The sequence below is a fragment of the Vipera berus genome (assembly GCF_964194415.1).
Source record: "Vipera berus genome assembly, chromosome: 6".
NCBI lineage: Eukaryota > Metazoa > Chordata > Lepidosauria > Squamata > Viperidae > Vipera > Vipera berus.
In genome coordinates, this window is record NC_138208.1 from 2,457,233 (window position 1) to 2,470,185 (window position 12,953).

Sequence of the window (12,953 nt, forward strand, 5' to 3'; positions counted from 1 at the left end):
TTCCTATACAGCATACCTGTGGGAAATGCTTACCTGCCATAAATATCTCCTCAACATTTCCAATAATGCCAGAGCAATATTTTTCAACCTTAGCAACTTTTAAGAGGCGTGGACTTCCATCTCCCAGAATTCTAGCTGGGGGATTCTGGGAGTTGAAGTCCGCCCATCTTAAAAAGTCGCTAAGCTTGAGCAACACAGCCCTAGAGAATTCAAATCACAACTTTTTGAGCGTTTACCTGAGCAACACAGGTAGTAGATATTAGATCTACATTAAAAAAAAATATCCGCTTCTACAAGTGACTCATACATCAAAGAAAAGGTTAACTCTGGAAGTTATCATTCCAAAAATGATTTTACAAATACAGATACGGCTGTTTGTTTTGTTTTGTTTTTCCCCAAAACCTAGGCCTTTTTTTACAAGTTAGGACAAATGCTGTGAAGGATAGTGTAGGTTTTCCACTGGAAATCTTACTCGGCCTGTCTTCTAACTCCTGCAGATGAATGGAAATAAAATCTGTACGTTTTTCAAGCCGTCAAAAACCTTGCGACTCTCTATGCACACCTGTTCTGTACCAGCCTGCTACCGGCCCTGCAGAAAAGGCAGGGACAACCCCTTTTACAAGAAGGCAAGAAGCTGGAACTAAGCCTGCCAAATTTATGGATACAAAAACAAACAGAACAAGACACAAACCATGAAACAGGAGCTATTCAAGCGGTTGCCTTCAGCAAACCAGCCCTCCCACGCATTCCCCTTTTATACAGTTCAGGGCGTGGCTTCTCTCTGCCTCCTTACGAGGTGCCCCATTGCCTTCCTCTGTTTACTCCTGATTGACTGCCTCCTGCGTCAGGCGTCCTTGAACAGGGCCAGCTGTGGGTCATCTTCATCCACGCTGTCAGGCTCACACAGCTGGGTCTGCGTCGTGACCAGGTGGGAGGGGCCTGGCTGAGGGCTCTGTGGAGCCTCAATATTATTCTCAGCAAGCTCTTCAACACCCCCCCTCCTCCTCTGAGTCGTCCGACCCAAATGCCGAACCCACAGGCTGACCCTGAATCACAACAACACCACACACTAAGACAAAACCAAAGAAAGCTCCTTAAGGCTTCGCTCAAGGTGTTACCTATCCCTTTCCCCAAAGCATTCCTTTCTTCCTGCTGTCACCTTATATTTCCTTTGTATCTTTAGGAACTGGACAAAGGAAGCTGTAGCCAGTGGTGGGATTCAAATAGGTGAACAACCAGTTCTCTGCGTGGATGCCGCTTCCAGAGGTCCGTTCTGGGCCTGGCGAACAAAAAATTAGCTACCGGTTCGAAGTGGTGTGAACCAGCTGAATCCCATCACTTGCTGTACCCCTCCTTGTGGATTTCTGAAGGCCTCTGAAAGGGATCCTCTTAACCCTTTTAAGCCGAGGCCAAGTGATTAGCTTTTATCTGGGAGAAGAGAAAGAGAGAGACTTTTATGAAAGCAGCCCTGTGAATGGAAGAGAAGAGAAGAGAAGAGAAGAGAAGAGAAGAGAAGAGAAGAGAAGAGAAGAGAAGAGAAGAGAAGAGAAGAGAAGAGAAATATAGAATAGAATAGAATAGAATAGAATAGAATAGAATAGAATAGAATAGAATAGAATAGAATAGAATAGAATAGAATAGAATAGAATAGAATAGAATAGAACCTTGGAGAGAGTAGAGTAGAGTAGAGTAGAGTAGAGTAGAGTAGAGTAGAGTAGAGTAGAGTAGAGTAGAGTAGAGTAGAGTAGAGTAGAATAAGGAGGAAGAGGAGGAGGAGAAGGAGAAGGAGAAGGAAGAGAGGGAGGAAAAGGAGAAGGAGGAGGGGAAGGAGGACGAGGGGAAGGAGGAGAAACACAGGGAGCTGATGAAGGGATTCAAGAGTGAGAATAACAAGACTGGAGCTGTAGGCAAAAAAAGAATTATCTCAGTTTACAACAACATTAGTCTGGGGGTGGAAGGAAAGTATCACAGACGTCTGGAAAAGGTTAGATTGATAAAACAGAGTTCTCCATGGAAGGGAGATCCCATTTGTCTCACAAGGTATTATGCAAGCTCTATCTCAACTCAAATGAGGGATTTGACAGCAACACAAGCAAAGTTGCAGAAGAACAGTCCCGATAAGCATCAGGATTTGCCTCACTTCATGTTACGGTTAACAACAACAACAACAAAAGCACAATTACTTGGATGCAGGCCCAAGAGTGTCAAGTTCAACTGTACAGATGGCCTTCATTTGTGATATGTTGCAGACGGTCCTAGTGAAAAGAACCAAACCCAGATAACCAAGGAAGGTTAAAAATGCAGTTTTAAAAAAACCCAGGGTAAAGAAACGGAGCACGTATAAACAACGTTAAACTCTTGACAATTTCAATGGGAGTCAGATATATTAAGAAAAGTGGGGGGACGACTATACATCCGAATTAGAGAATTATTTCACTCTCATAGCACGATCTAAAAAATGAAAAAGAAATTCACACTAAATATTACAGATTGAGCCTAAATGTTGAAAACTGTGTTTCTGCTTAGCATAATATTTAGTATCTCTCTCTCTACCAGCTCTTTCTCCTCCAAATAGAGAACAGAACAGAACAGAACAGAAGATGGAATGAAATAGAATGGAACAAAACAGAACAAAACAGAATAAGGAACTCTCTCTCTCTCTCTCTCTCTCTCTCTCTCTCTCTCTCTCTCTCTCTCTCTCTCTTACACACACACACACACACACACACACACACACTCTTTCACACACACACACAGCCCAACCCAACTCACAGGGTTGGTGTAGGGAAAAATAGGAGGAGGAAGGAGTAATAGGTGTGGTTGCCTTCTTGAGTTATTTATAAAAAGGGTAAAAATAAATAAATAGAATACAAGACTGCGACACAATGCAATATAATGCAACGCAATTAAAATATGAAGACTTGTTCCAATGAATGAGTGTTGCCCGTGTGGGGAGAGGGGTGCCTTTCAGATAACCGGCCCTAACTCTTTTTGAAAGTTAAGACTTTCTCCGCTCAGCCTGTGTTGGTGGCTGCAAAAGGGCACAAGGATGCTGTTGGGTTGGCCCCATTTAACCAACCATTGGCCAGTCCAAAATTCAAGCTGGTTTCAACCACAATGCCCCCTTTCCCCCGCCCCCCAAAATCAGCAAAGGACAGCATCTCAGCTAATGCCCGGCTTATTCACAGCGGGTGGCCTAAAGTTTGTTTAATTCTAAAAAAAAAAGTCATATTGAATGTCAGCCTCCGACAAACCTTGATTGTCCCCAGAGGCAACCTTAGGAGATGAAAAGGCTGCCTGGCTCCATCTCCGAGGCTTTCTTTGCAAGTATTTCGGCCTGACCTCTCCGTGGAATAGAAAACAAGCTCTCGGCGGGTTCTAGGATGCAAAAGGGACCAACTCAGCCATCTGGCAAAGGAATGTTTTGTGGCTGCCTGTGGCATTTTGCAAAGAGCCCACAACATCCTTTTGAAATACCAAATGTACTCATCAGCTCATTTCCTTTTCCAGAAACACAGCAAGTGGCTGTCAGGATCACCACGGTTCTGCTTTGCACATTGTTTTGGAAGTTCCACTTTCATTACAAGTCAAGGGAGGAAAACAAAAATCAAGCTTCAGATGCTCAACAGCTGCAGTGTGGAGGCCTACCTGGGATTCTGGGTCTGCAAACTTGGCAACTTTAAGACTTGTGGACTTCCACTCCCAGAATTCCCCAGCCAGCAGGGGTTCAACTTCCAACTTCCCCTCGGGGAGGAATTCTGGGAGTTGGAAGTCCACAAGTCTTAAGGTTGCCCAGTTCGAAAACCCCTGATCTAGAACCCAGGTACACTTCTACACTGCATTGGTGGACTTCCATTCCCAGAATTCCCCAGCCAGCATGGATTCAACTTCCAACTACCCCTTGGGGAGGAATTCTGGGAGTTGGAAGTCCACAAGTCTTAAGGTTGCCCAGTTCGAAAACCCCTGATCTAGAACCCAGGTACACTTCTACACTGGATCTGTGGACTTCCACTCCCAGAATTCCCCAGCCAGCATGGGTTCAACTCCGTGTTAGCTGGCTGAGGGCTTCTGGGAGTTGAAGCCTAGAAGACTTAAAGTTGCCAAGTTTGGAGACCTTTGTTCTAGATGGTCTGGAACCTCAGCAGAATAGAAACGAGAGAACCAATGAGGTGCACTGCTCACAATTCGAGTTCCACTTAGTTGGGGAAACTCAATGAGTAACCCAACCAATCTTTCCCGCAGATGCCATTTGAGGGACCCCTTTGCTTCAGAGAGTTCTGTCAGGGTAATGACTTAAATGCTAACCAGCTGATGCAATGTAATGTAAGGTGGTTGATGCAATGATAGGAATGACTCAGTAGGGTCTGTGTCTCTTTAAGAGCAAGCAGGGTCTGTATCCCTTTAAGAGCCTGAGTATAAAAGGGAAGGCTTTGCTGGAGTGTCTCTCTCATTTCCTGCTGTAACTACTCTGTGTGGGAGTTTGTATTAGCACATGTATGTTATTGTTCCTGGTGCCTGATATTGTAGATAGTGTATGATAAACCACCATTTAATACAATACACAGTTTACTGTATTTACTCCTGGGTTATCTCAGCACAATAAGACTGTGCGTGCTCTGAGAAGTGCTGTCTAGGTCATGACCTTTGGTTGAACGGGAGGGCATTGCTCATACATACAAACAAAGAAACAACAGCTGGGAGAAGGTCACCTACGGCTTCTCGCCAGTTGTAATTATAGACACCGAGCTTTGCTCTCTACAACAAAACAGAAACGCTCCACGCAAAATAATCACAGGTTTGTCTCTGTACTATGGACTCAATCCTAGCCCCCGAAATAAGCCACAATGTAGACATTGCATAAAAATAAATGCAGGCAGTGGTGAGAATGGGGTATTGCAGGCTGACTCTGCCCACTGCCAGGAGTTCGATCCTGACGGGGCTCAAGGTTGACTCAGACTTCCATCCTTCCGAGGTCGGTAAAATGAGGACCAGAAGCGGTGAATGCTCCAACACTGGAAGTTTTTAAGACAGCCATTTGTCTGAAATGGTGTAGGGTTTCCTGCCTGAGCAGGGAACTGGACAAGAAGACCCCCAAGGTCCCTTCCAACATCATCATCATCATCATCATCATCATCATCATTATATCTGGAACTTATGATTGGAAGCTGCCTAGAATCTCTTTTATTATAAGTTGGGCAGCTATATCAATGTGAGAAATAATTATTCCTACGTTGTCTGTAACAATACTCCTATAAATTAGTTCCATCATTACACAATTCATTTCCAAAGCACCTCATAATAATGTTTTGTTCCATTCCGTTCCGTTCCGTTCCATTCCATTTCCTATTCTATTCTATTCTACTCTATTCTACTCTATTCTACTCTATTCTATTCTATTCTATTCTATTCTATTCCATTCCATTCCACTCCACTCCACTCCACTCCACTCCACTCCACTCCATTCGTCTCCATTCCATTCCATTCTATTCTATTTATTCTATACCATTCCATTCTATTCTCTGGGTTCCAAGTTCATTTCCCTCCCACTTTGGCCTCACAGTTTGCCATATGGCCCAATTCTTTTTGAAGCACAGTTTCCAGTTGCACAACAGACCTCAAGAAGGCAGAATCCCTGCTGGAATGTTTCCATTCAGCGCGCAGTTCTGATGAAGCCTCTTCAAGATACCATCTTGAGAACATGTCTCCACTTTCCCAATGAGAGACAAACACAGCCAGCTAATGATTTCCAGGGAAGAAGGCCTCTGCTGCCAGGCTAATTATCCCAGGCTAATTGGGTCCCCCTCTGGCTCCCAGCCTTGCAAAAACACAGTGGCCCTGCGGGATGCACACTGTTTCAAGTTCACCCACTTTCTCCCTCTGCACAACCACCCTCGCTTCAGCACCTGCAGTCAATCAGGTTCCTCCAGAATTGGAGGCAGCTCTCAAAGTCCCGACAGCACAATCGGAACAGGCTAAACTGGATTGCAAAACATCCCTGGATTGGTCTGACTCGGTTGAGGTATGTGACGGTTCGATTTTTTTTCCCCAACCCAGCACCTGCCAGTTCAAGGCCAGCTCCAAAAACTCACACTCCCCTTTCGTTAGCGCTTTTCCCGGATCATTGCTCAAGCCGACACTGTGACCTGCAGCCAACCACCTCTCCAATTGTACAATGTCCTATTATTCTCGTTCCTCAGAAGCCGACAGGCAACTTTCTCCTCCACCCAACCCATCGTTGACCGAAACTCAACAGGGAGGCAAAGTTGCTAAGACTTGTGGCTCTCGTTTCAGTAACTGGCTACGGGCAGCGGATGTCAATTGTGTGACCCTGGGGAATGCCGCGACGGTCACAACTGTGAAAAATGCCACAGTAACTTTGAACGGTCACTAAGCAAAGTATTGTAGGTCAAGGGCTACCTGTATTGCAGACTAACTCACTGCCCACTGCCAGAAGTTTGATTCTGGCTGGCTCAAGGTTGACTCAGCCTTCCGTCCTTCCAAGGTCAGTAAAATGAGGACCCGGATTGTTGGGGACAACAGGCTGACTCTGTAAACCTCTTAGAGAGGGCTGTCAAGGACTGTGAAGTGGAAGATAACTCTAAGGGCTATTGTGTTTGTGATAGATGGATAGAAGATAGATAGATAGATAGATAGATAGATAGATAGATAGATAGATAGATAGATAGATAGATAGATAGATAGATAGATAGATAGATAGATAGATAAAAGATAGATAGATAGATAGATAGATAGATAGATAGATAGATAGATAGATAGACAGACAGACAGACAGACAGACAGACAGACAGACAGACAGACAGACAGATACTCCTCCACCCCATCTAGGAAGGGAAAAGGCTCCACTGTGAGAGTGTAAGTAAATAATTATTAATATTCCCCTGCCAGTCAGCGCAGCTATCTCTGATGCTATAAACACCTGGCCTTCATTCCAGACATCCACCTATTGAAAAAAGCCAACACAGTGCTGGGCTGCATGAACAGAGGGACAGAATCGAGATCACGTGAAGTGTTAATACCGCTTTACAAGGCCTTAGTAAGGCCACACTTGGAATACGGCATCCGGTTTTGGTCACCACAATGTGAAAAAGATGTTGAGACTCTAGAAAGGGTACAGAGAAGAGCAACAAAGATGATCAGGGGATCGGAGGCTAAAACACATAAAGAACGGTTGCTGGAATTGTGTATGTCTAGTTTAATGAAGAGAAGGACGAGGGGGGACATGATAGCAGTGCTCCAGTATCTCAGGGGCTGCCCCAAAGAAGAGGGAGTCAAGCTCTTCTCCAAAGCACCTGAAAGCAGGACAAGAAGCAACGGATGGAAACTCATCAAGGAGAGAAGCAACCTGGAACTAAGGAGAAACGTCCTAACAGTTAGGAACAATTAACCAGTGGAGCAACCGGCTACCAGAAGCGGTGAATGCTCCAACACTGGAAGTTTTTAAGAAGAGGCTGGACAGCTGTTTGTCTGAAATGGTTGAGGGTTTCCTATCCTGAGCAGGGGGTTGGACTAGAAGACCTTCCAACTATTCTATTCTATTCTTATTCTTATTATTTTATTCTTATTATTCTATTCTATTCTATTCTTTATTATTCTATTCTTGTTCTTATTCTATTCTATTCTTATTATTCTATTCTATTCTATTCTTTCTTATTCTATTTTTTCTTATTATTCTATTCTTATTTTATTCTTTCTTATTCTATTCTTATTCTATTCTATCCTTTCTTATTATTCTATTCTATTCTATTTCTTATTCTTATTATTTTATTCTTATTATTCTATTCTATTCTTATTATATTCTATTCTTTCTTATTCTATTCTTATTCTATTCTATTCTTTCTTATTATTCTATTCTATTCTTTTCTGTGCTCTGTGTTTTGTTCCAGCTATTGTGAGCCACCCCAAGGACTCATTTAAGTGGAAAGGCAGGGTTTACATTTACTAATAAAGGAAAGCAAATAAATATTTCCCTGATCTGCTCTAAGGCCTGGATTATAGAATCAAACCTTTAAGCTGACCAGACGGTTTCCCAGCCAGCTGGCAGAGTCCTCGCTAAGGCATCTTTAAAGTCTTCAAGCCTCCAGAGCCGCAAGAGGCCTCTTAGGGTCCTCCCTTCCATCAGCCTAAGGCTTTTCTCACATTCTGTTTTGGAAGATTTGTTTATAGTTCTCCTCCCTTCCTAAGAAAACTTCATTTGCATCCGATTTTCACCAAAAGGCCAATTCTCAGGTAGGGCGGGATGCTTTACACGAGGTGAACGGAAGCATCTGGTGTGCCCCTGCGATTTGGGTCCTGCCCCAAACTCAACTGTGGTGAAAACAGTCTCTAAAGCAGGGGTTCGCAACCGGGGGTGCATGTGCCCCCTGGGGAGGGGTGAGACGATATTCCAGAGGGTGCAAAAACGTGGGTTTTCAAAACTACAGTGCCGTGGTGGCGAACCTATGGCACAGGTGCCAAAGGTGGCACACGCAGAGCCCTCTCTGTGGGCGCGCGCGCCATCGCCCCAGTCCTAGGCCTTTAGCTGGGTTTTATAAAACCTTTTCGCTTTAGGCCTCCGCCGCCATGTGTAAGGGGTAAAAAAAAGGTTCAATCAATCAATCAATTTCAACTTCTTGTGGGAAAAAAAAGATCTGGCAAAGTTGGAATCGATTGATGGAACTTTTTAGTCCCACCCAGTCTGCCGTTACCACTGCAGCCATGCCCACCCAAAGGGCCACGCCCACCCAATGGGCCACACCCACCCAATGGGCCACGCCCACCCAATGGGCCACGCCCACCCAGCACCCGATGACACATAAGTGGGTTTTGGGTTGCAGTTTGGGCACTCGGTCTCTAAAAGGTTCGCCACCACTGTTATAGTGTATATATAAAATCCGTTGCCGTTATTTCAAACTTAGGTAAGGGGTGCGAGAATATATCAGAAGCGTTCTAGGGGTGCGGGGTACAGAAAAGGTTGGGAACTGCTGCTCCTAAAGAAAAAGAATTTCCTTCTTTGGAGGAAAAAAAAGGGGAATAGATACCGGATTCGGTCAAACACACTGCGCTGCTTTCTACGCGATTTGCTTCCTAGTCCGTTTCATTCTAGAAGGCTGGAAATCGTGGATGTGGTGGGATCAAAGGCCCCCACTGGCTGGCCCTTGCTCCAAAGAGGAACTCAACCTAACGGGGATGACACCGATATGACACAGATGGAGGAGAGGAGCAGGATCAGGAGGGTGGGGTTAAACGCATCATTAGTCTGCAATCGTTGAGTTCCCACAATGATGGACTTATTGAGGGCCCCCCCCCCACCATGAATTCCACTGGCTCTTATCTGGCACCAATTTAGTGCTCGCCATTAATAGATCAGATTCTTGTGCGTAGGTAGCACACAATAAAACTTTAGTGCAGGGGTCTTCAAACCTGGCCCTTTTATGACTTGTGGACTTCAACTCCCAGAATTCCTCAGCCAGCAATGCTGGCTGAGGAATTCTGGGAGTTGAACTTTACAAGTCATAAAAGGGCCAAGTTTGAAGACCCCTGCTTTAGTGCTTTGAAGTCTCCCCCCCCCCCCGTTGCTGGTAATTTGCACCAGATTTCCCAACCACTGGCTGTCCTTAAAAGGAAGCAATCATCAAATAGCCAAAAAAAAGAGAGCATACAGCCTGGAAGCTCAACATTGCATACGAATCCTGAGCAACGACAACATTCTAGTCCTCAACAACAACAACAACAACAAGGCAACACGGGCTTTCGTTTTCCAATCGGAAGACTTCCTCAGCATTATTAGCCACGCTCCCATAATACGCTGAGCGGCTCAGCTCCGATTTACGTCACGCACTTCAAAGCACAGCTGTGTAACCGCCCCCAAAACAGGGACACGTGAGCCCTGACTGTTCCCCAAATATGTGTTTAAAATAAAGCAGACAGTTTTGTCTCCAGGAGGCATCGGAGAGTGGCCTTCACCAGAAATTATGCTGGGCCAGCCAGGACTTGCTGCCCCTTCTCCCTACCAAACCTGGCCAACAGAGAGGGAACTGGTGTAGGAGATGATCAGGTTGAGCCCGAGGGAGGAGGGGGGGTGTCAGATCAGTGGTGGGATTCAAACAGGTGAACAACCGGTTCTCTGTGTGGATGCCACTTTCAGAAGTCCGTTCTGGGCCTGGGCCACAAAAAATTAGCTACCGGTTCTGCCGAAGTGGTGCGAACTGGCTGAATCCCACGTCTGTCTGTCTGTCTGCCTGCCTGCCTATCTGTCTGTCTGTCTGTCTCTCTCTCTCTCTGTCTGTCTGTCCATCCATCCATCCATCCATCCATCCAGTGGTGGGATTCAAATATGTGAACAACTGGTTCTTTGCATGGATGCCACTTCCGGAAGTCCATTCTGGGCCTGGGCAACAAAAAATTAGCTACCAGTTCTGCCGAAGTGGTGCGAACTGGCTGAATCCCAAAACTGTCTGTCTGTCTGTCTGTCTGTCTGTCTGTCTGCCTGCCTGCCTGCCTGCCTGCCTATCTATCTATCTATCTATCTATCTATCTATCTATCTATCTATCTATCTATCTATCTATCTATCTCTTTATATCTATATCTATATCTATATCTATATCTATATCTAATCTATATCTATTTATCTATCTATCTATCTATCTATCTATCTATCTATCTATCTATCTATCTATCTATCTATCTACCTACACTGGTGGGATTCAAATAGGTGAACAACCGGTTCTCTGCGTGGATGCCGCTTCCAGAAGTCCATTCTGGGCCTGGACAACAAAAAATTAGCTACTGGTTCTGCCGAAGTGGTGCGAACTGGCTGAATCCCACGTCTGTCTGTCTGTCTGCCTGCCTGCCTGCCTATCTGTCTGTCTGTCTCTCTCTCTCTCTCTGTCTGTCTGTCCATCCATCCATCCATCCATCCATCCAGTGGTGGGATTCAAATATGTGAACAACTGGTTCTCTGCATGGATGCCACTTCCGGAAGTCCATTCTGGGCCTGGACAACAAAAAATTAGCTACTGGTTCTGCCAAAGTGGTGTGAACCAGCTGAATCTCACCACTGGGTCAGATCCATTATCATTCTTGAGTTCCTTCACGCTCACAAGAGTTCTAAATCCAGCCGATTTTGAATCGCATTGACCCTCCTTTACCACCAATTTGCTTTTGACCGTTAGCAATTCAGATTCCCAGATTCTCGAAGAGAGTTTTATTGTATAGTAAACCTCTATTCATTTGAACTGCCTGGAACCCTTATTTCCTGCCCTTCAGAGTTGGTCAATTCTTATTTTCTTGGCTATATGGTGAAGAACAGAATCAAAATCAAGGCAGCCGCGGAGCTGAGGCTCAAAATGTTGGCATCTGACACTCTACTTTGGATCCAGGCAGACTCACTCAGAACCACCCTTTCCTGTCTGGAAGGTTTCGCTCCGAAACATTTTGTGCTTCCCATCTAAGCTTCAGGTTGAGGGTACATCACAAGAGATAAGAAGGGCTGCAGGACTTGGGTTTGGCTAGTGTCGAAAGAAAAGAAGAAATAGGGGGGACATGATAGCAGCATTCCAGTATTTGAGGGGCTGCCTGCCACAAAGAGGGGGTCAACTTATTCTCCAAAGCACCTGAAGGCAGGACAAGAAACAACGGATGGAAACTAATCAAGGAGAGAAGCAACCTGGAATTATGGAGAAACTTCCTGACAGTTAGAACAATTAACTAGTGGAACAGCTTGCCACGAGAAAGTATTCCGAAAAAGAGCCTTGTTTGAAGTATTCCGAAAAAGAGCCTTGGTGGAGCAGTGGGCTAAGGCCTCCTTAAGTAACACCAGCTGCCTGCAATTAGTGCAGGTAAACATCCCACCAGGCTCAAGGTTGACTCAGCCTTCCATCCTTCCGAGGTAGGTAAAATGAGGACCCAGATTGTTGGGGGCAATTAAGCTGACTTTGTAATAATGCCGCTTGGGTGTGTGTGTGAAAGCCCTAATAAGCAGGCATATACATAGAATGAAGGCTACTGCTAAGCTTGTAAGCCGCCCTGAGTCTTCGGAGAAGGGCGGGATATAAATGGAATTTAAAAAAAAATCGTGGGCGCTCCATCACTGGAGGATTTTAAGAGGAGCCTAGACATTCACCTGTCTGTGACGATATAGGTTCTCCTGCTTGAGCAGGGGGCTGGACTAGAAGACCTCCAAGGTCCCTTCCTGCTGTATTGTATTCTGTTTTGAGTATTCCAGTATTTGAGGGGCTGCCACCAAGAGGAGGGGGTCAAATTATTCTCCAAAGCACCAGAAGGCAGGACAAGAAACAACAGTTGGAAATTGACCCAAGAGAGAAGCAACCTGGAATTCAGGAGACACTTCCTGAGAGTGAGGACAATTAACCAGTGGAAGAGAAGTGGCCCCCAGAAATCGTGGGCGCTCCATCCATTTTAAGAGGAACCTCGATGTTCACCTGTCTGTGACGATATATAGGTTCTCCTGCTTGAGCAGGGGGCTGGACTAGAAGACCTCCAAGGTCCCTTCCGACTCTATTCTATCCTACCCCTTGACAGGCGAGCAGAGAAGCCCGGCTCTTGAGCCCAAAGCTGCGTCCCTCCGCTTCCAAAATCAAGCTGGGAAGGAAAGCAGTTCCTTCTCCTAACAGGGCGTTTTTACGCAAATAGCTACCAATAAACGAAGCTTCCTTTTTTTAAAAAAATTTTAAATTTTTTTTTCCAGTCTGCCGCAAGGATTCCTCTCTCAAAAGGCGTCCCAAACAAAACCTCCCAGCGTTTCCACTACTACACCCTTCGGGAACAAAAGAGACTTACCAAGAGTCAATAGACCGGCGGGGTTAAGGGGAGAAGCTAACACCTGTTTTACACGTGGAGCGCTTGGGTCGTTCCTTCGGCTCGCTTGAACAGCGCCTTACTTTTGGAGACACGCTTCTTCAGACCACCCCCCCCCGTCCCCCTTCTAATGCTG

The 12,953-nt window shown here is 45.4% G+C and overlaps 1 protein-coding gene across 1 annotated transcript in view; it reads right to left on the minus strand.

The window, feature by feature from the left end:
• Positions 1 to 12,953, minus strand: part of NTF3 (neurotrophin 3) — a 59,452-nt gene that overhangs the window by 45,877 nt on the left and 622 nt on the right. The gene's annotated exons all lie outside the window — the stretch shown is intronic.